Below are 21733 nucleotides of genomic sequence, written 5' to 3'. Positions count from 1 at the left end.
TTAAAAAATATTATGAAGTATTATTATTGGCATTTAAAGGTGAGAAAATAATCTCAGAGTGTGGTGTAGAGCTAATGATTTTCCCCCCCATCAAATTCTATTTGATGTTTCTTTCTGAGCACAGAGGAAGTCTGTGTTACCCAATAGTCCTTATAGTTTATAGGCATTTAACTGGGTTTTGGCAGAGAGAGGTGAGCAGGGGTCATACATGCCACTCTAGATCAGGTCATGATTTCCTGAGGGTTTTTTATTATGTATACTTTCCTTTCCCAATGACCTCAGAGGCCACATAATATAAAGACAACGCCATTACATGGCAAATGCCTGGATTCCTAAGCCCTCATTTGGAAAAGTGTTATTTAATAAGCAAGAAATATAAATTAATTATGTTACGCTGTTGAATTTGGGATTGTTTAAATGACTGAAGTCTATTCTGACTGCCAGCAAGTGAAGAATCCAGTTCCAGAAAAAAAAATAAACAATGTAAAATTGTTCATGCTGGACTGTTAACAGGATCCCAGGGCAGAGGAAGAGGGAATCTGAGACAGGAAATTAAAACAAGGGCAAACCGTGAGCAATGTGCAGGCGGCTTGTAACTAACGAGCCATTATCTTCCCCAGCCAAGGACACAAGAGCAAATGGTTACAAAAACTTCCATGACGAGAGAATGCAGAAAGGGGAGGGGAAAGGGAAAAAGGGCAGTTTTACTCCCTAAGCAGAGAAGCCAGCAGTCCCAAGGCTTGGCCAGATGAAGTTGCCAGGTGCTTATGAATTCTGGGAAAGCCACAACAAAATAAAAAAGGGGACCTTGAGAATGAATCTGTACCAAGATATTCAGCAAAGGAGTTTTGAATCCTATAGACAGGAGGGTCTATAACACCCCAGACCCCCACCCAACCTGCTCTTCAAATTAGCTGAGAGCCTGTCTGCCCTTCATAAGCCCCATGGATAGGTTTGCTTGCTTTGCTTTTTCAATAAAGGTGCCTGCTTTAAGAAATTGGTTTTTCACAACGCAGTCAAGGTCTCTCCTATAAATTCATTTATATGAGAAAACAAGGATCCCGGCTGGGGACAGCCCTCTCCCACTGATTCAGGGGGCTGTCTGGTAACACCTCTCTGTGTGTTGGTGAGAGGTGCCCATAGGACGACCATAGGCAATTACAAAGGCTTTGCCTGCCACGCCTCATGGGGAAAGCTGCCCCCCTATAGATGTGGGTGACACTGGTTCATTACGTACAGCACTGAAGGGAGTTGCCGTTAAAGACTCAGTCCCCCTGGGCCAGCCATGCTTAGACACCTATCTGGATCCCAGCTCAGCCACCTATTTGGAGATTCCTTATCAAGAGCTGCAGCTCAGGCACTATCATGGAGGACTCCTTATCAGGAGGTCTTGACTAGGACACTTTTTCCCATTCTGACTCAGTGCTTCTCCACTCCTAGTCTCTCTACCTCTCCCTCCCTTTTCTTCATTGCTCCTGAGAACTGAGACAAGGCCCTCCATTGCACTGGTCCACCTGCCCCTCACCTGGTGCCCTTCCATCGGGGGAAATGGAACACGATGGAAGGTACGATCATCACCTTTTGCCTCTTGCTTACGCTGTCGTAGTAAGTGAATAAAATCTTAGTTATTATTTTCAATTTTGCTCATTGTCCTATTTGACCACCTAGAAACTGACAGGGATGGGTTAAATAACTTGACCAAGAATCACAGTTCTTAAGTGCCAAAGTTTTGACGCCAACAGCCCAGTCCTGATTCTACAACCATTTTTCTTAGCCACTTCTTATTCTTGACTCTCTATAAAAGGAAGCATTAAATTGGTGTGTCTCTAACTCTTGCCCAGACTTACTGGTCTCTGTCATGGTTGTCAGAGTTGAAAATTTATGTAGATTTGGGCTTTGAAAGTTCCTAGCAAGGTGAATGTCAGTACCCACCTAAAATGCTCTTGTCACTTTGCTGCTAACTTGCTTTTTAACAGTTACAGAACGCATGGATTAGGATGGCAACATTATAAACAAGCATCCATTTCCTTTAAAACAAGACAGCTGTTCAATGATATTCTTTTCCTCAAAATAAACACATTTGACTAATTATGAATCACTGGAAATATAAATACTTTTAAAATTCAAAAGAGAATAGTTGGACTGTTCATAAAACTTTTATTCTTTCAGAATAAAAATTCATCAGATATTCATTACTCTGATTCAGTTCTCATTATGTGTTGTCCTCTGTAGGTAGTATCTGTTGTTACACTATTTTTTTGGCAGAAGGAAAGTTTAATACTGTCTCCTTACATTCTTATAAGTCAAACAAAACAACAACAACACACTAACAGCGTAAAAGAAGCAAAAACAATTTTGTTTCAACCCACAGAGGTTATTGTGTTAGGAAGACTGGGAAGTATGTGGATTAGGGAAACATTCTGCTTAAAATGTCAGAACTAGTTAGACTGGTGCCTGAGTGCCCAACGAAGCAGCTTTTCGTCTTGTGAACCACATCTAATTCTGAAATAACATGACCTCAGTCTGAACAGCCTCCTCCCACTTACGACCTTTCTTGTGTACATGTACAACACAATCTCAGCTCTAGCCATAAGACAAGTGAGCCAGAGAGGAAACAAAATAGTGAACCAACCTCCAGTCATTTCAATAAGCAGTCTACGATGGCTTACTAGAGTTCTTTTTCTTATGAAACACCTTAAAATGCCACATGCATTCCTGAAATCCACATTTCCAGAGATTGACTCAAGTGACTCGTGCATAACTGATTTACTATTTACCTTGAGAATCTACTATAGGCAAGGTACTATGTGGCAGGAAACATTGGCCCCATCCTCCTGGACCTTATACTTTCGGCATCAGAGGTGAGAAGCAGAGAGAGAACAGGGGACATATAAGGGAGATTTATTGATTTGGTTGAACTCTCCTGAGATCCAGGATTGAACACCTCAGCCATAACTCTCAAAGGCAGTGCTAACATGCTTTTGCCTGAGTTCTCTTTCAAGCAGGTCCTGAGAGGGATGTAGGATGTAGACTTTTTAGTACATGGTGCTCTTCAGATCAGCACTTGTGGAAGGAAAGAGAAGAAAGCAGTATTTGGCAGGAGGAGAAGCCACACTGTAATGTGTCTGTACCAGAGCTCAGCTGGTGTCCTGGGAGCTCCCGAACTGAGTGGACACAGGGAGGTATCAGAAGTTAGGGGCAAATGGCAGGACCATTATACCACAATGTCCTTCAATGTGAGCCAGCCTAGGGAGAGACATGCCTTCAAGCAAGATGGCTTTCTGCCTCTGAGGCAATCCCCAAAGCTAAAATATGTTTGCCGAAAATCCTCCCAAAGCTGCAGTCCATTCGTTCCTAAAGGCATATCTGAATTGCCTGTCACCATATGCAGTACAGTCTACCCTTTGCTCTGCTTGGGCCCATTTCTTCATCTATTTTCAAGTAGTGGTTATTCTAGGGTCCAGTTGGGCTTCAGTCCCTGGGAAGATCCTTAAAGAATAAGAGTGGGAAAAACTACGACCGCTCCTGCATCAACTGGTCTCAGGATCTCAGCAGAAGCTCATTCTTTTCCTCCTCCCCTATCCATTTTAGATTCACACTGCCTGCCTAGACACATATTCCTGAGGCATGCCCTCTGGTCACCATACCTCTCTCATACTGGATTAGTGCGCTTGCCTATTTACCATCACAATTGGTCAAAGAAGTACCAAAAGGCACCTGAGTGGATCACCTGGTGCAGACCATACCCCTCCCTTTCTCTGTTATGTAACACCAGAGGCCCGATGCATGAAATTAATGCAAGGGGCTCGGCCCCTGCCGCTACTGAGGCTGCCTGTGCCTCAGCCCTGCCCGCAGCAGCTTCTTCCAGAAGGATATCCAGTCTAATTAGCATATTACACTTTTATTATTATACAGCCCTCTAATTTTTGATGATCAGGATCAATTACCCCTGTCAAGATGATAGTGTTTTTCCTTATGGTTCCAGGACACAAATGCTATGTCTAGGCCATAACCATATCTTATAATTGAATCAAACTCTTATTTTTTTCCATAGCAGAAATATTTCATTTAAAAATATATTTTTTTATTGATTTCATAAAAGAAGGGAGAGGGAGAGACAAATAGACACTTCAATGATGAGAGAGAATTATCGATCAGTTAGCTGCTTCCTGCACGCCCCCTACTGGGGACTGAGCCTGCAAGCCCAGACACGTGCTCTGACCAGGAATCGAACCATGACCATCTGGTTCATAGGTCAATGCTCAACCAGTGAGACACACTGACCGGGCAATATTTCACATTTTGGACTTCTAATCCTGCACAGTGCAGGATTTCAAGGACAGGAAACTCATTTACTCAAGTAGATCACTGCAGTGATAGTAAATGGGCTGCTACTGCTCTCAACCGTGCTTCCTGAACCATGTAAGTTTCCATTTAGAGACATAGCAGTATATACAACTTACGGCAGTTTCTATGGCTGTTGTAATAAGTTACCAAAATCTTCATGACTTAAATGACACACATTTGTTCTTTCATAGTTCCGAAGACCAGAAGACTGAAATTACCTTCACTGAAATAAAATCAAGGTGTAAGCAGGGCTATGCTGTCCCTCCCTGGAAGCTTTAGAGACCTGTTCCTGCCTTGTCCCGATTCTGGTGGCTGCAGGCATTCATTGGCTTGTGGTTGCATCAGCCTTATCTCCAACTCCAGCATCTTCAAATCTCTCCCTGCTCTGCCTGCACATTGTCTTCTCCTCTGTGTGTGAGTCTAATCTCCCTCAGCAGACCTCTTGTAAGGACATATGTGATTGCATTGAGGGCCCACCTGAATAATCCAGGATGATCTCCTGATTGCATAATGCTATATTTAATTATATGTGCAATGACATGTTTTACAAATAAAGTGCCATTTACTAATCTTATGTATTGGTTGACATATTGGGGTGGGGGAGACTGCTCAGTCCATTACACATGTCTTTGATTCGAGATATATACTATTTCCTACAGGATGGCATATTCTCCTCATATATCATTTCCAAACTGCCACTTCAACTTTCTCCATAGTGAAGCATGTACTATCCTATAAATAAAAGGCTAATATACAAATTGTCCCCTCAACCGGGAGTCCGACCAGTAGGTGGTGCTGGCCCACCAACCTCCTGTGACCCCTACCCCCAGCTGGCCCCACCCATGATCAGCCCCCTCACCCCGATTGGGGGCAGGAATGGTCAGCCAATCTCCTGCCTCACCTCTCCTCAGCTGGCCCGGCCTGATCGGCCCCAATCAGGCCGGGCTGGCTGGACCCTACCCATGCACGAATTTGTATACCAGGCCTCTAGTGACTAATAAATCCTATGGTTACAGGACCATTCCCAAACCTCCTTTGGTGTGGAATGGGTCCCCTATATGTCGATGTAATGTTATGTTGGGTCCTATGCTGGTGGATCAAACAAAAGTCATCAAATACTCATGCTGGCTCAGGTCCTATGGGAATAAAACAAACATACAAACAAACAAAAAACAACTCACACACAACTATATATCTGCTCCTGTAATGCCCTGGCTGGTATGGCTCAGCAAATTGGGTGATGTCCCATGCACCAAAAGGTTGCCAGCTTGATTCTCAGTTAGGGCACATGCCCAGGTTGTGGGATTGATCTCCAATAGATTTATTTTTCTTGTTTTTATTGTTTAAGGTATTACAAATAGTAGTACATATGTCTCCTTTTTTTCCCCCCATTGACCTCTCCCCGGCCTCCCCTACCCGCAAGCACTTGCCCTCACCTCCCCGGCAGTGTCTTGTGTCTATTGACTGTGCTTATATGCATGCATACAAGTCCTTCAGTTGATCTCTTATCCCCCCAGCCCTCCCCTGCCTTCCCGCTGTAGTTTGACAGTCTGTTTGATGCTTCTTTGCCTCTATTTTTGTTCAACAATTTATAATGTTCTTTATATTCCATAAATGAGTGAGATCATGTGGTATTTATGTTTCACTGACTGGCTTATTTCACTTAGCATAATGCTCTCCAGATCCATCCATGCTGCTGCACATGGTAATAATTCCTTCTTTTTTTACAGCAGCGTAGTATTCCATTGTGTAGATGTACCACAGATTTCTAATCCACCCATAGATTTCCAGTAAGGAGCATGTAGAAGGCAGCTGATTGATGTTTCACTCTCACATCAATATTTCTCTCTTCCCCTCTCCCTTCCTCTCTCTCTAAAAATCAATAAACATATATATATTTTTTAAAAGAATAAATTACTGGTCCTTTTCTATCACTCTTCAAATATATCAAGGTCATAAAAAAAGACAAGGAAAGACTAAAAAGCCTCAAACATTAAAGAAGACTAGTAAGATACCACAGGATACATGTAATTTGGTATCCTGTTTTAGTTGGAACTAGAAAAAAATAAAGAAGCTAATTTAAAAAGTAGGGATATGAGTAAAGTATATAGTTAAAATACTATATCAATGCTAATTTCTTAGTTTTGATAATTCTGCTATAATTATGCTTACATTAGGGGAAATTGGGTGAATAATGTATGAAGAATCCTGTACTATCTTTACAACTATGCTGTAAATCCAAAATCATGATAAGACTAAAAGTAATATATTTTGTGGCTACTCCTGTCACCAACTGTCTTAGGTTTGGAGACAGAATCTAAGGTAGAATTTAGTGTTTGGGTCTTTATTACCCTTAGGATCAACAACTGTAGACAAAAGAGAAGGAAGTAGAAACAAGTAGAGGGAGAAAGCAAACTGTGAAGACCGTGTATGCAGAATTCTGGAGATAAAATGATTCGGAGGGTACTCCCACTTTGAGCAGAAGTGACTGGGCCTTTGTTCTTCAGCCTCGACGAGTGACTTAATGTGCACTCTCTTGCAGGGTGCACACCTGGGTATGAGTCTTTCTGTGACTAAGGCACTGGTAGTTTAAGGATGCCTACTTACAACACACTAGCCCCTTGGAAAAGGTTCCTTCCTTGAAGAAGGATGAAGATGAGGCATCTCCTTGTCCAGACTAATTACTGTATAGGCAAAGGAGCTACGGCAGTGGGCAAACAATGATACCATCCACTGCCTCTGTCACATAGCACACCACTCAGGAGCTTCTGGTCTCATACAGCAAAGCCTTTCTAATCTGCAGCTAGAGTACCCAATCTCATAATGGATTCCCATCCTCTAGGCCAGGAGTTAGTATACAGCCTAAAATGAACAACCATTACCTAATTTTGTTTCTTTTTTGGGTAACATACAGATCTGAATCAAAACTGTGGAAATGTGAGTGATTCATTTCTCATCCTTTCCGTGATCCAGTTGGGAAATTTATTCTTCTGGTCGATGTAGCTGTAGACTGCGCACATGCAGAAATCTTGTTTTTCAGAAGGGAACCATTCCACCAGGGACACAGAATGATTCCCATTAAATATTAAGTATTGGCTCCAAGAGGCAGCGGGCAAGGAGAGGAGTCACTGTCTAGCAGAGGGTGATTGAGCCTGATCATCAGGAGAGGGTAGGTGGTAGAGAAAATATGTTTGATGATGAGTCTAATTTACTTGGTTCTTCCATGCCTATTTTTTGGTTAATCCTCACCTGAGGATATTTTTTCCATTGCTTTTCAGAGAGAGTGGAAAGGAGGGAGGGAGGAGGTAAGGGAGGGACGGAGAAGGAGGTGAGGGAGGGAGAGATGGGGAGGGAGAGAGAGGGAGAGAAACATTGATGTGAGAGACACATATCAACTGGTTGCCTCCTGCATGCAACCCAGCTACATACCCTTGACTGAGAATTGAACCCATGACCCTTCAGTGCATGGGCTAATGCTCTAACCACTGTGTGAGACAGCCAGGGCTTCTATGCCTATTTTAAAAAATAAATTGATAGATCCAACAACCATAGACTTAGGAAGGCATTGTGACCAGCACCTAAGACCCTTCAAATACGAGGGGCTATGTAACCATACCAATCAAGCCTTCTAGACCACCAGAGATACTTGCTGAGGTTGAGGGGGATACACAATAGGTATTAGTAAGAGATAAACGGCGTGTATCAGTTATAGCCCCAAGATCAACTACAGTGATGGCAGCTAGACTCCATTTCACTAACCTTCCTTGCATGTGTGCCCAGCAAAGGAGACAAACCAGGTGCTATTCTCAGATGAAGTGAACTTATTATTATGTAAAGCAAGTACACTTATGAACTCCGATGAAGACTCTAGTCCCTGTTGTATTATGCTTCCCATATTCTTCCTCTTCAGTATTGAAGCATCCCTTTCCCCACCTGAGAGAAATATTGCCAGTCTATGCTTCACAACTGCATCTCGTTCCTGGATTTGACCAGACTCAACACAGTCTCATGCCCCCTCCACCAGGGAATGCCGCATAAATGCCAGGACAACTTGTGGCTATAAACTGCACAACCCTTGCTTCGATTTGGTGTAACTCTGAAGGGTCACCCTAGTTTCTGGAATTCTCCATGGCATGGACTAAAGCCTCTGTCACAAAGATGCTGAATCAGAAAGAGAATAAATGAGAACAGATATTAATCTGAGTTTCAGTCATCAAGGATCTTACAGGTCATGATATAAACTTTGGCTCCTATTCTAAGAGGGATGAGAAGTCATTCAAGATTTTGATCACTCTTGCTACTTTACAAAAAAATAATCTCAGGGTTGGAGAAAAGGGTAAGAGTGAAACAAGAAGCTCAGTAAGAAGCTATTAAATATTCAGGGAAGAGATAATAGTGACTTGAACTAAAGTGGTTCAATAGAAGTGATGAATATTGAGTTGACCAATTTAAATATTTCAAAGTCTGTGCCAACAAGAATTTTAGTGCATTGCCTATAAGTTGTGGGACCAAAAAAAGTAATGGACGATTTTAAGATGGTTGTGTGTGTGTTATCACTAGACCAATTTTTAAGGTCAGACTCCTACCTGTCTATGTTTTTATGTTTTCTGATCTTCAGCCAGAGCAGAGAATGTGATCCCATCATAACTACATTGTTATTGTCTAATACATAGGAGAGGTGGTGAAACATGAATGCTATGACAATGTTTTAGTCACATGTTATACACTTCATCCCTGTTTCTGCCACACAGAAGGACTATAAAAAGGAGTTGACCAAGTAGGAACCTTCAAGGCAGTTTTCTGACTCAAACTTTTGAGAGCTATGTATTCCCAGAAGCACACTTAGTATTCCTTTGTATTAGCTACTGTGACATCAACACAAACTGTATAGGAGATGCTATCAATGTTACAGGACTTCTATGACTCATTCTGTTGCGATGATCTGATAGAGTCAGACTATGGCAATGGCGGCAGCAGCAGAGGAAAGTAGGTAAATTGGGTCACTCAGAAGATCAGGTTTATAGTGAACCCTCACAGACCATAAGGAGCCTGAGCCACATAGTGGCAATGGGTATCAAGAAAGTACCAGAAAGAAAAGGGGAGGCAAAGGAAAAGAAAAGTGCTTTTCTATTAGTCACATTCAAGTCAGCTTTACTTGGCATCCCATTACTGATATGGATAATGAGAGTGCCCAAAATACATGTGTATATCTGCAGACTCATGAAAAATATGGCTCTTAGTAAGAAATGATAACCTCAGGAAATGGGAGAATGAGAGTTATCTAGCTGTGGCTTAAAAACAGAAAAAGGTATCACAGAAGAGGCTAGAGATAAGTCTCCTTTGGGTCAGAGCATGCTAACCAGTATTTCCAGCTACTTTGCTAAAGCACAGAGTGGACTAGGGAATTGGGGAACTAGAAATTTAGTATGATTTCAGGTTGAGTAGAGTTGTTCATATTTCTTCAATTGATAAGTAACCTACAGTCTCTTCAAGTGTGTGTGAGTGTGTGTGTGTGTGTGTGTGTAAAGGTGCTTGGAAACAACTATTACATAAGAATGTCAAATCAGCAAAACTGTCTCCAAAATTATGAATCTAGAATACCTTGGGGGTGGAAGGGGAGGACTTTATCCATCAAAGAATATCTGGAAAATATCATGATAATTAAAAATAATCAGAAATCTGCTTTTCTGTGTGTTTTTTTCCAAGTCAAATATAGTTAAAAATTGGAATTTTATCATTTTGATGTAGTAGAAAAGGAACAATAGATTAGAACTTGGCAGTTGCAGTATGTCATCTGTCTTTGATGGATTTTATTGTAGGAGGTAAAGTGAGTCACTTCATCTTTCTAAAGCTGATTTCATTTGAGTAATCAAATTTTATAATTATTTTCAGCAAAATATTCATCAACTTATTTCACTATTTCTGATACAGTGAATGCAAATTAACAATGAAAGCTGTTGTTTTTCTTGCACATCCTCCTCACACATTTATAAAATAGTTATAACCTGAGAGAAATGCTAATTATATTGGTGTTAATGCAGAACAACATAGGAAAGAGAGAAATATATGCTGAAGGAATGGGAGGGTACTGGAAAGAAGTATCTTATAAAATTAAAAAAGAAAAAATCAGAATTCACACAAAATCCTCGAAGTAGGTTCACATCATATCTATACGAATAAAAGGGTAATATGATAATTAGACCGGATAGATCCGACATCTACTGGATGTCCTTTGTCCTACCGGACAAAGTCACAGCAGCTGCGAGGGCCAAGAGGTGGCGCCACAGGAGAGAGGTGTCGCCAGTCCAGCACAGGTACAGTGCTGTGGCCCCTTCCACAGAGGCAGCAGGAGAGGGGGCTATGTGGTCCCAGTCCCAGTGCTGCCCCTCCACAGAGGCAGCCACAGAGACAGTGGTACGGGCCCAGTCCCGGTGCCATGGCTCTGCATAGGCTGGACTGGGTGCGAGCTGCTGTGCCTCAACCTTCCCCAGCCCCTCCCCCAGCCGGACTGGCCCCAGATCGCCCCCCACCCACCAGTGCACGAAAGAAGCAAGGGCCCAGAGTATGCAAGCTGCCACCGCGGCTGGCAGTGGCAGCAGCAGGGGAGTGATGGGGGCAGCGCCTTCCCCTGATTGGCTGGTTGCCTTCCACAGAGGGAGGCCAGACTGGAGCTTAGGCCCTCTCCCAGCAGGGAATGGGCCTAAGCTGTCAGTAGGACATCCCCTGAGGGCTCCTGGACTGTGAGAGGGGGGCAGGCCAGGCTGAGGAACACCCCCCCCCAGGTGCATGAAATTCCTGCACCAGGACTCTAGTTCTTTTATAATGATAAAACTAAAAAAAACACACACATAATCTTTAATAATTAATTCAAAAGCCAGACAATAGCATTTATTCTTTTATAGAAATAAAACATTGTATATATAGGAATCCATGGTAGCTAAATTTTGAAAAAGTCTCACTTTCCTGGGCAAAATCATTTTGTATAAATATCACTTGATAAATAAAATTCCACAAATCACCACAACATTTTAGATAACTACTCTCCAGGTTCTTTCCACATCATTCTCTAGATATGTGCTATCCAATATGTGGCTATTAAGATTTATTAAAATAAATGTCAAACTTCAGATCCATAGTCACATTAGCTATATTTTGATTGTTTATTATGGCTAGTGGCTTTCATATTGAACAGCATAGCAGTAACACATTTCTATCACTGGCAAAATTTTTATTGACTACACTGCTCTAGATTATTAAAAGTAGTGACTTTTCTATCTCAACCTCATTCTTTCAAATAAATCAGTTGGACAGGAGGCCCTTTTATACCTTCTTCAATCTATATTAACCAGAATTTTAAATTTTATAGATAAATAGAGCAAATTTTGACAGAATTATAGTACAAAGAGTGCTCATTCTTAGCATGTGTCTTATGGCAAAAACAATAACAAAAAATATAGTCTTCAAAAGTTAAAAATATAACTGCTACATGGCTCAGCGATTCCACTTCTGAGTACTTATCCAAACACTAATTTGAAAATATATACACATCCCTATGTTCATTGCAGTGTTATTATAGACAAGATTTGTCCATCAATAGACAGCTAAATAAAGAAGATGTTGCAATCCAGTGGTGAGCTGAAACTAAACCCCAGCTTAGGAAACAGGGTTATTCTTCCTGTGGATAACTCTGTGCTGAAAGCAGGGGAACAACCAGGAAAAAAAAAAAAAAAGATAGAAAGAAAGAAAAGGAAGGAAGGAAGGAAGGAAGGAAGGAAGGAAGGAAGGAAGGAAGGAAGGAAGGAAGATGTGGTACATATATACAATGGAATACTACTTAGCCATAAAAAGAATGAAGTTTTAACCATTTGTGATATGGATGGACATAGAGGGTATTATTCAAAGTGAAATAAGTCAGATAGGGAAAAACAACTACACATGAATTCACTTATATGTGGAATCTAAAGAACAAATAAATGAACAAACAAAACACAAACTCATAGATACAGAGAAAAAACTGGTGGTTGCCAGAGTAGGGAGAGTTTAAGAGGATGGGTGAAAAACATGAAAGGGATTGAGAAGTACAAACTGTCAGTTATTAAAATATTCGTGGGGATGTAAAATACAACATAGGAAATATAGTCAATAACATTGTAATAACTATGTAATGTCAGCTGAGTACTAGACTCAATTGGGTGATCACTTCATGAGATAGCTACATGTCTATTCACTATATTATACACCTGAAACTAACATAAGATAATATGTCAACTGTAACTGAAAGATAATTTTTTAAGATGACATAGTAAAAAAAAAAAGAAAGAAAGAAAGAAAGAAAGAAAGAAAGAAAGAAAGAAAGAAAGAAAGAAAGAAAGAAAGAAAGAAAAAGAAAGGAAGGAAGGAAGGAAGGAAGGAAGGAAGGAAGGAAGGAAGGAAGGAAGGAAGGAAGGAAGGAAGGAAGGAAGAAAGGAACACTGGCATACAATATTAATGGTAAAAACAAAACAAAACACATTTGAGATGTTCACTGTTAAGTTTTCAGTGCCTGGAGATTTTGGGTATCCTTTACAATTAAAGATCTACTGAGATTCATGGTAGTTAATACAATTTACATTATATCTCTAAGAAATCAAGAAACTAAAGGACCTATTCAGCTCTCAGGGTTAGTGCCATGGGAAGGGTACACATACTGAGAGCTCAGAAATATGTAGCAAAGCTTAGGTCAGAGCCACTGCTTGGCAATTGGCAAGAAGGTGCATTTTCTAGCTGCAAAGTCTCTTCCAGGTCACTTTATTTGCACTGAGACTATTGTGCAATTTTTTTCAGAAAGTCCATCAATTAAATTGTAAGCACAAGACCTGTTGAAGAAACTGAACTCGTGAGCATGTTATGAGGCACAGTGACACAGGAAAACAGCCTGGGTGTGAATGTGTTCCTCTGCTTGCCTTCCTCATTCTCCTAGTTAGTGGTTAATGGATGGGATGAAATGCGGCGGTATAGAAAGGGAGCACTGAGTCTATCATGACAACATTAGGATAACAGAAATTGAATCTGCACCTCCACCAACCAAAGGAGGGTGTTGAATTGGGGAAACAACATAATAATTTAGAGGTAGTGGAAGAGAGTCTTTGGGAAATATTTTAAAGTTAGATTGCTAATTGAGAATATATCAGAGAGATTACCTAAATGGGATAAGGTGAATTAGGTCTGTAGTTTCAGAGTCTTTCCTCATCATGGCTGCAGCAGATATTTTTTAATTTAAATTTTATTTCTTAGGATTAATGTAACAATAATCTCAGAGTTTTCAGGAATAACCTGAATGCCTCTTTCACAACTGAAAGAGTGTTTTGCTCCATATTGTCAGGACATATTACTTATGTGAAGAGGAGTATTCCTGAGATGCACTAGTATAACTGATATAATGTATCTTTACTTAATCTATCATAATTCCCTTTCTCTATAAATTAAGTCCCTCATTTCCAGATTTCCATTGTCTTCTTTTTTTAAAATATATTTTATTGATTTTTTACAGAGAGGAAGGGAGAGGGATAGAGAGCTAGAAATATCGATGAGAGAGAAACATCGATCACCTGCCTCCTGCACACCCCACACTGGGGATGTGTCCACAACCAAGGTACATGCCCCTAATGGGAATCAAACCCAGGACCCTTCAGTCCACAGGCCGACGCTCTATCCACTGAGCCAGACCAGCTAGGGCTCCCTTGTCTTCTTGAAGTCAACTAGATTCCTCTAGGTTTCAGAGTAGCATATCCAGCTTGGGTTTACATTTTAATTCAGGTATCATTTGTTTTGAACCTATTTCTTTCTCTTCTGTATATCACATTTGATATTCATTTGTGTATTATAAATATGTTGAGTAAAAATAAATTACTTAAATCATATTAATATGTTAATTATTTAGAATGAATATCCCATTCTTCAAGGAAAAAAAAAACAAAACATTGAGTAAGATGGACCAATAGACACTAGGTCTACTAATGTAAAAGATTGATAACTGGAGTTCATGGACTTAGGAGAGTTACGCTTATATTCTACATATATATTTTCTAAATAATGCCACAGAGTCTATATGACATCCCTCTCTAGGATTCTTCCATTTTTGACGATGAAGTCTGAAGAATGACCTCATGGTATAAGTAGAGCAATTTATACTATACCCACCTTTTTCTTGTCATAATAGAACTTGACAGTATTATATCCTGGGACCAAGGTTTGCTAACAGGAGGCTGGTGTAGTTTCTTTTTCCCTCTAATAACTACAAATAAAGGTGTTTTTTCCTTACCATGAGAGCTTGGGTATAGTCAGTATTTAGTTTCTTCCCAATGAGTGGTTTATGGAAAAAGAATAAATAAGATGTTTTGACACAGGATGTTAATCCTTCATTGATTTCTTTCCCCAGTTCAGAATAAGCTAAAGGATATTTCCTAGGTTTGGCTAATGTCAACCAAACACAAAAGATTTACTGGAAATCCTCATTGAGGAACTGAGATTCATTAGTATATGAGATTTTTCTAGAAGGGCTCTGGATCTTCCGTGTATTATGCATCATCTCTCAGTAAATGACTTAAATCACATCTCCATCTCACACATATCTAGTTTTGCATTTAGCTACCTCTCAAGCAAATTGGTACCAGATGTGGAGTGGGACATACTCTAAAAACCAATTTGAAAACAAACGGATTACTTAATACAGAACCTGGTAAAAAAGGTGAACTGTATTAATATGTTTTTTTTTTATCCTAAAGAAAAAGCTGTTAATATCTCACCATATTTAAATAAATAGCGAGGCTGTGCTTAGTGGTATAAAATCAAGAATTATAAATAAAAAGTCTGTATGTTAACTTTGAAATGAAATTATAGTATTCATTCATGATTTTCTTTCTTTAAAAAAATGGTGTATAGTATTCCTATTTCTGCCGCTAAAAAAATAGCTAGAAATGATTGACAACTCCAAATTGATAAGCATCTCTATTGCCCAGATTATGGTATGTAAATACTATTTCCCACTAGGAGGAACCAGGATTACCTGGAAAAAAAGGTTAAATCAAAGTCTGAGATAGAAAACATATAAACCTGAGAAATTTTGTGTTAGAAAGCAAGGGTATGAGATTCTATAAAATAAAAATGAGTCACCATGAAAGGGTATGGTGTAAGATGGGACAATTTAATGATTTCAGTTTATCAAAACATAAAATATATATAAACACATAAATTTATAATAAAATTTTTTTAAAATTTTCACTGTGCACTAATAAATATGGCTAACAACTCATTTTAAAAATTGAGAAAAAGGGGAAAGGAATCAAGCATGTACCTTTTATTTGCTATAAAACTATATTTCAAGGAAACTAAATAATTGATGAGGAACAGTTCTTAAAGAAAATGCTAGTAAGGTAAAAGAAAAGCTAAAGCTAGAAAACCGTTTTATTCACTCCTGATTTTATAATATAAACTGGCTGTAATCCTTAACGCATAATGAAGCTATTAGGCAAAAGTTGATGGGGAACTTTATAATAGATGGATCAGCTGACAGCATCTAAATCCTATGACCTCTATTACCATCAATATTAGAGGGAGAGAGTAATGTCCTTAAGATGATGACATAGGTCCTTTCTGACTTCAGGTGTCCTAACAAGACCAACTAGGAACTCTCCATAGTGCTGATTTTAGAATCTGAGGATGAGGCCGGGGCACCCCTGGGCACCCCAGAGACTGAGAAGCATCATGTTGGAAAATTAAGAGAAGCAGCTACACTCTGACCATATCACACTTCCCCAGTGAATGCCTCACCAAGGGGGAGCCCTTGAGCTTATGGGTTTTCCAGTGGGGAAAAAAATGGAGCCCAAGGTGAATATCCAGCACCCCCACATTGGGAGGCTCACTTCGCAGACATTACTGAGGAAATCTACTGGGCTTTCTCCCTGAAGACCAGGTACAAACATGGACAGTAGGCAGGGCTTATAGCAACCAGTGCACAAATCTTGGTACACTGCCTTCTTCCTTGAGCTGCACGTGAGCAGAGATCACAGCCAGCCTCTCTGCCATCTGCAGAGCCAAGCTGGTGACATTATCTGGAGAAGGAGTTCGATGGGAAGTTCTGCCTGGTACAGAGGAATAGCCAGTGAGCGGTGCTGGGGGTGGATCTTGTTCCATGGCCTCCCTGGGCAGGGAAACACATCTGAAGCCCCACCTACTGTTAATTATGACCCCCAGCCCCGCCAGACCCAGAAGCCTAACCAGGGGATAGGGCAGCTGTGCAGCTCATCGGGTAGCCATGCTTGCAACAGCACATCTGAGCAGAAATCTTTACCAGTGGCCCCATGTGCCCATCCAGAGCACCTGCTGGGCAGTTCTGCCTGATTTGGGTCCCCAGCCGACAGACCATACCGGCTGCAGGACCCGCTCTGTGTCTCCACACAGACAGGAAAACACATCCGAGGTCTCACTCAACTGCTCAGTATAGCCACAGGGCCCATCCCACACTTGGCAGGGAACCAATCCAGCAGTACTGTCCAACTGTGAGGTCTAGGCTGTGGGCCCACATAACCAGGGAGCCTTAACAATGATTCTGAACAGCCTCAGAATACATCCTAGGGTACCACCCAGCCAAGGAGCACACTTACAACCTGTCCAGCATATGACCTTGGCCAACTACTGAGTGCAAGTTGAAGCCTTGCCCAGACAGAAAGCCCAGCTAATGACCAAGTCCAATGTCAGAGCATAGCATGTGACCCCACCCTATGTGGATTCCCAAACAGTGATTCTGCCCAACTGCAGAGCATAGTCTCTTGCCTCACCCAAGTGCAGGGTTATAGCAGGAGGCCCCTCCTGACCAAGAAGCCCAGCCAATGACCTTGCCCAACAGCCTGTACAGTCAGTGGCCTACATGAACTTGAAACCCAGCCTGCAGCTTGACTCTAATTCAGGGCACAGTCTGTGTCCCCACCTGATTGCATAGCTCAGTTTGAGTTCCTGTTCAAATGGGAAGCCCTGCCTGGTGCTCTGCCAGGACACACAGTCCAGCCAGTGGCCCCTCCAGTCACAGACTGAGATTCCAGCCAACCAGGAATGATTGTGGAGCCAAGCCTATAGCCCTGCCAAAATGATAGCCCATCCAGGAGCACCACACTGCCAGGGAACACAGCCAGCAAACTCACCCAACCAGAGTTTATTGCGGAGTCCAGTAAATGGCTCCACCTGACCAGAGAGAGAGGGAGAAGTTCTACCCCATTCCACCCACAGGCCCTATGTGAACATGATACTCAACCAATAGGCCCACTGAAATGCAGAGACCACAACACAAGCAGTGGCCTTGTCCAAATAGAGACCCTGATAGCAAGTCCCACCTGCCAATGATGCTACCAGCTGAGCCATCCAGAAGCCCAAGCTGAGCTGACTGATGAAGGACTATCCCTGCCAAAGGGAATCTCTAACCCTGGAAGATATCAGCACAAATAATAAAGGGTCATGAAAACTTAGGTAAATGTTATACCACTGAAAAGAAACTAAAAGTTAATATCACTGGTAAATATAAATGCAAAAGATATTCAAAAAAATTAGAAAACATAACTTATTAGAACATTAAAAGGCTCATACACTATCAAGTGTGATTCATCCCTGGGAGGCAAGGATATTTTTAACATATGCAAATCAGTAAATGTGATACATCACATTAATAGAATGAAAGATAAAAATCACATCGTATCGATGGGTGCAGAAAGCACAGTTGACAAAATGTGGCATCTATTCGTGATAAAATTCTCAACAAATTGGTTATTGAGGGAATATACCTCAACATATTGGAGGTCACACAGCAAGTCTACAGCTAATGTGATACTCAACAGTGAAAAGTTTTCCTCTAAGATCAGGAACAAGAAAAGAGTGACCATTCTCATCACTCTCGTGCAACAGAATAGTACTTAGAGTTCTAACTAAAAAATAAATAAAGATATCAGAATAAAAAAGGAATAGGTAAAATTGTCTCTGTCTGCAGATAACATGATTTTACATATATAAAGTCCTAAAGGCTTAACCAAAATCTTGTTAGAACTAATCAATACAATTAGTAAAGTTGCAGGATACGTAATCAATATACAATAATCAGATGTATTTCTATACATTAACAACAAATTATCTGAAAAATCAATAAAGAAAACAAGCCCAATGTACAATAGTATCAAACACAAAATGATTAGAAATTAATTCAAGCAAGTAGGTGAAAGATCTATACACTGAGACCATGCAACTGATTAAAGAAATTGGAGGAAACATACCCCAAAGGGAAACTTCCTTATGCTCCAGGATTGGAAGAATAAATATTGTAAAAATATTCACATTATGAAAAGCAATCTATAGATTTAATGCAATCCCTACCAAGATTTTCAAAGGCATGTTTTTACAGAAACAGAAAAAAATAAACCTAAAATTTACATTAAACCACAAAAAGAACTTGTATAGCCAAAGTAATCATGAAAAAAAAAAAAAAGTTGGAGGCATCACATGTCCTGAATTAACACTATATTATAAATTTATAGTAATCAAAAGTGCATAGCACTGGCATAAAAACAGACACATTTACCAATAGGAAAGAATTGAGAGCCCAGAAATAAATTCATGCATATGTAGTCAACTGATACTTGAAAAGGGAGCTAAAATGAAGGAATCGTCTCTTCAATTAATGGTCCTGGCAAAAATGGATATTGTAAAGTAAACTAATAAAACTAGACCCCATTGTTGGAAGCTGCCCATTGCCTTCACTAGCAGAGAGGTGTGGACAAGGAACCCAGAAGGCTGGTCAACCTTGAAGCTCTGAAAGGTCAGAGCCAACCACCCACTGTCTAGTTGAGACAATGGTAGCTAAAGCAACTTCCACCTTTCAATCTTATGTAAATCCTTGCTGATTGGCTATTACTGGAATTGCCTGCCTCTATGGTGGATCCCAAACCTTAATAAAAGGGGTAGCAAGGCCGGAGCGGGGTGTAGTCCTCTCTTGGGCTTCCGCCTGACCCCCATTTCACAAATTAATATTTTTCTAGTCTCTTTCATTTGTGTGCAGCCTCCTCCAGAACCCGAATCCAGAACCTGAACCCTGAACCACGCAGGACATGGAAAGGGGTTTCCACACCCCATCTTTTACTACTCTCACATATTGACTTGACATGGATTAAAGACTTAAATTTAAGATCTAAAGCCATAAAACTTCAAGAAGACAACATAGGGGGAGGGGGACTTTTTGACATTGGTTTTAGAAATTATTTTATAATACAACACCCAAAGACAAACAACAAAAGCAAACATAAGTAAACAGAACAACACTGAACTACCGGTCAAGTACCAAACAAATTTAGCCCCATTCAATTGGAAACAAACGTGTATCACAATTTTGCTGAGTTACACCTAAACTACTATTGACACAAATTGTCCTAGAAGGATCTGATTTCAGTTCAGTCTCCAAGTAAAAAGGGATTTTAACCCTAAAATTTTGGGGAATGTGACCATCAAAGAGAATATGATATACAGACACATAGGACTCAGTTCAGAGACAGCTGTATCTTTATACAAATGTGGCCATTCAGGAACAGAGCACATATATGAGGGAAGAAAGACCACCATGAAAATCTGATAACACTATACATAAGGATCATATAAATTGGCAGAAGTTTATAAACAAACACTGAAAATATAAGGTCACTGGAGCAAGATGTGAAAAATCCTTAGCAGATTAGACCACATTGCAAAAAAAGATCAATGCTGGTTAAAGAGAAGAGTGCCTAGCTTAAAATAAAATGTAAACTCCACCTTACTCATTAAGGGTTAATTTTTTAGAGAAAAAAGACTGCAATTATAACAGAACCCACTATATGATCTTCATACTGTGATGTGCACAGATTATTTAAACCATGTTAGTTCTAATTTGAGGATTATGGTTCAATCATTCTGTCCAAAATTTAGCCATTTTTACCAACTAATAAAAACCACTAAGTCATTTTCATATAATGATGTCTTATCTAGATGGCTATTTCTATTTAAAATAATATTCTAGTGCCCAGATTTAATGGAATCATATGAACAACTTCTTGTCTCCCTGAGCTGAAGAGAAATGCCATAAGGGGAATTTAGGGCTTGTATCTGTGGTCAGATTGGGTTAGAATCTTGCCCCTCCCATTTAGTGCACTTCTTTCCTGGTGTAGGTTGTCTGAGCTTTCTAAATCCTCAGTTTCTTCTTTAGTGTCATTAATATGATCCAAATCATAAATTAGTAATAAAGTAGATAGTACATGTAATTCTATATAATAAAAGCCTACTATGCTAAGTGTCGGGTTGTCCAGTCAGCCATTCAACCAAAGTGTAATATGCTAATGATGTGCTAAGGCTGCTCAACTGCTTGCTATGATGTGCACTGATCACCAGGGGGCAGACACTCTGACTGGTAGCTTAGCTTACTGCTGGGGTCTGGCCGATCCGGACTGAGCAAGATGGGCTGGACATGCCCTGAAGCCCTCCCGCGGCCCCTCCCCCTGGCTGGCCCCACCCTCGATCGGCCCCCAACACCCTGATCAGGGGCAGGATGGCCAGCCAACCTCCTGCAGCCCCTTCCCCCAGCCGACCCCTCCCCTTATGAACCCCCATTGGGGCAGGCTGGCTGGACCCCACCCATGCACAAATTCATGCATCAGGCCTCTAGTTGCACTATATTTACCTACATCAATATCTTTCTATATATTATTGGACTAGAGGCCCAATGCATGAAATTTGTGCAGGGGTAGCCCTTACAGCCCCAGCTGCCTTGACCCTCGCAGCCCGGCTTCATCTGGAAGGTCGTCCAGAAGGTCATTCTGCGCTTTGCCATTCGGTCGATTTACATATTACACTTTTATTATTAGAGATAGGTTTTCATTGTCATTAGTAGTAACCTAATCATTGCTAGTGAAGTTTTACAAAGCATAGTATATATCTATATAGGTAGGCCCATATTAACATTTTCTGTCTCACCCTACCTCTATGTAAATCCACCTTTACTCTTTAATGTTCAGATATTTCAAAATGTCAGAGTCCAGTGAAAAACTGGAAATTTCTACCTTCAAGTGGGGATAGCCATATTGCCCAAAATTGTATTCCAAGATGTACCTGTTTATCAGAACAAATGCAATTTTGAGGGAGAAAGATACCTCTTCTCCTCTGCCCACAAAACTATTCTATGGATTTTCTCTGCTAAGAGTCTTTGAGCTCTAGAAACTCCAGTGTAAGAATGCTCTAGGGACAGGTGTGGTGGATGAAGGCTCTCAGAATCATTTCTCTGTTTTAATAGTCTCATAACTGACAAGATGTCACAATCACAAAAGTCATGAGCTCCATTTTATTAGAGATA

The 21733-nt window shown here is 40.6% G+C and overlaps 1 non-coding gene across 1 annotated transcript; it reads left to right on the top strand.

Annotated features, from left to right (window-relative positions):
• Positions 1-11933: 11933 nt before the first annotated feature.
• Positions 11934-12059, top strand: LOC129151361 (small nucleolar RNA SNORA65). Its single transcript, XR_008558050.1, has one exon. It is a non-coding gene; the product is annotated as a small nucleolar RNA SNORA65 (small nucleolar RNA).
• Positions 12060-21733: the final 9674 nt, after the last annotated feature.

Source organism: Eptesicus fuscus, chromosome 13 (genome assembly GCF_027574615.1).
Source record: "Eptesicus fuscus isolate TK198812 chromosome 13, DD_ASM_mEF_20220401, whole genome shotgun sequence".
Taxonomy (NCBI): domain Eukaryota; kingdom Metazoa; phylum Chordata; class Mammalia; order Chiroptera; family Vespertilionidae; genus Eptesicus; species Eptesicus fuscus.
This window is presented reverse-complemented; position numbering and strand designations above follow the sequence as displayed.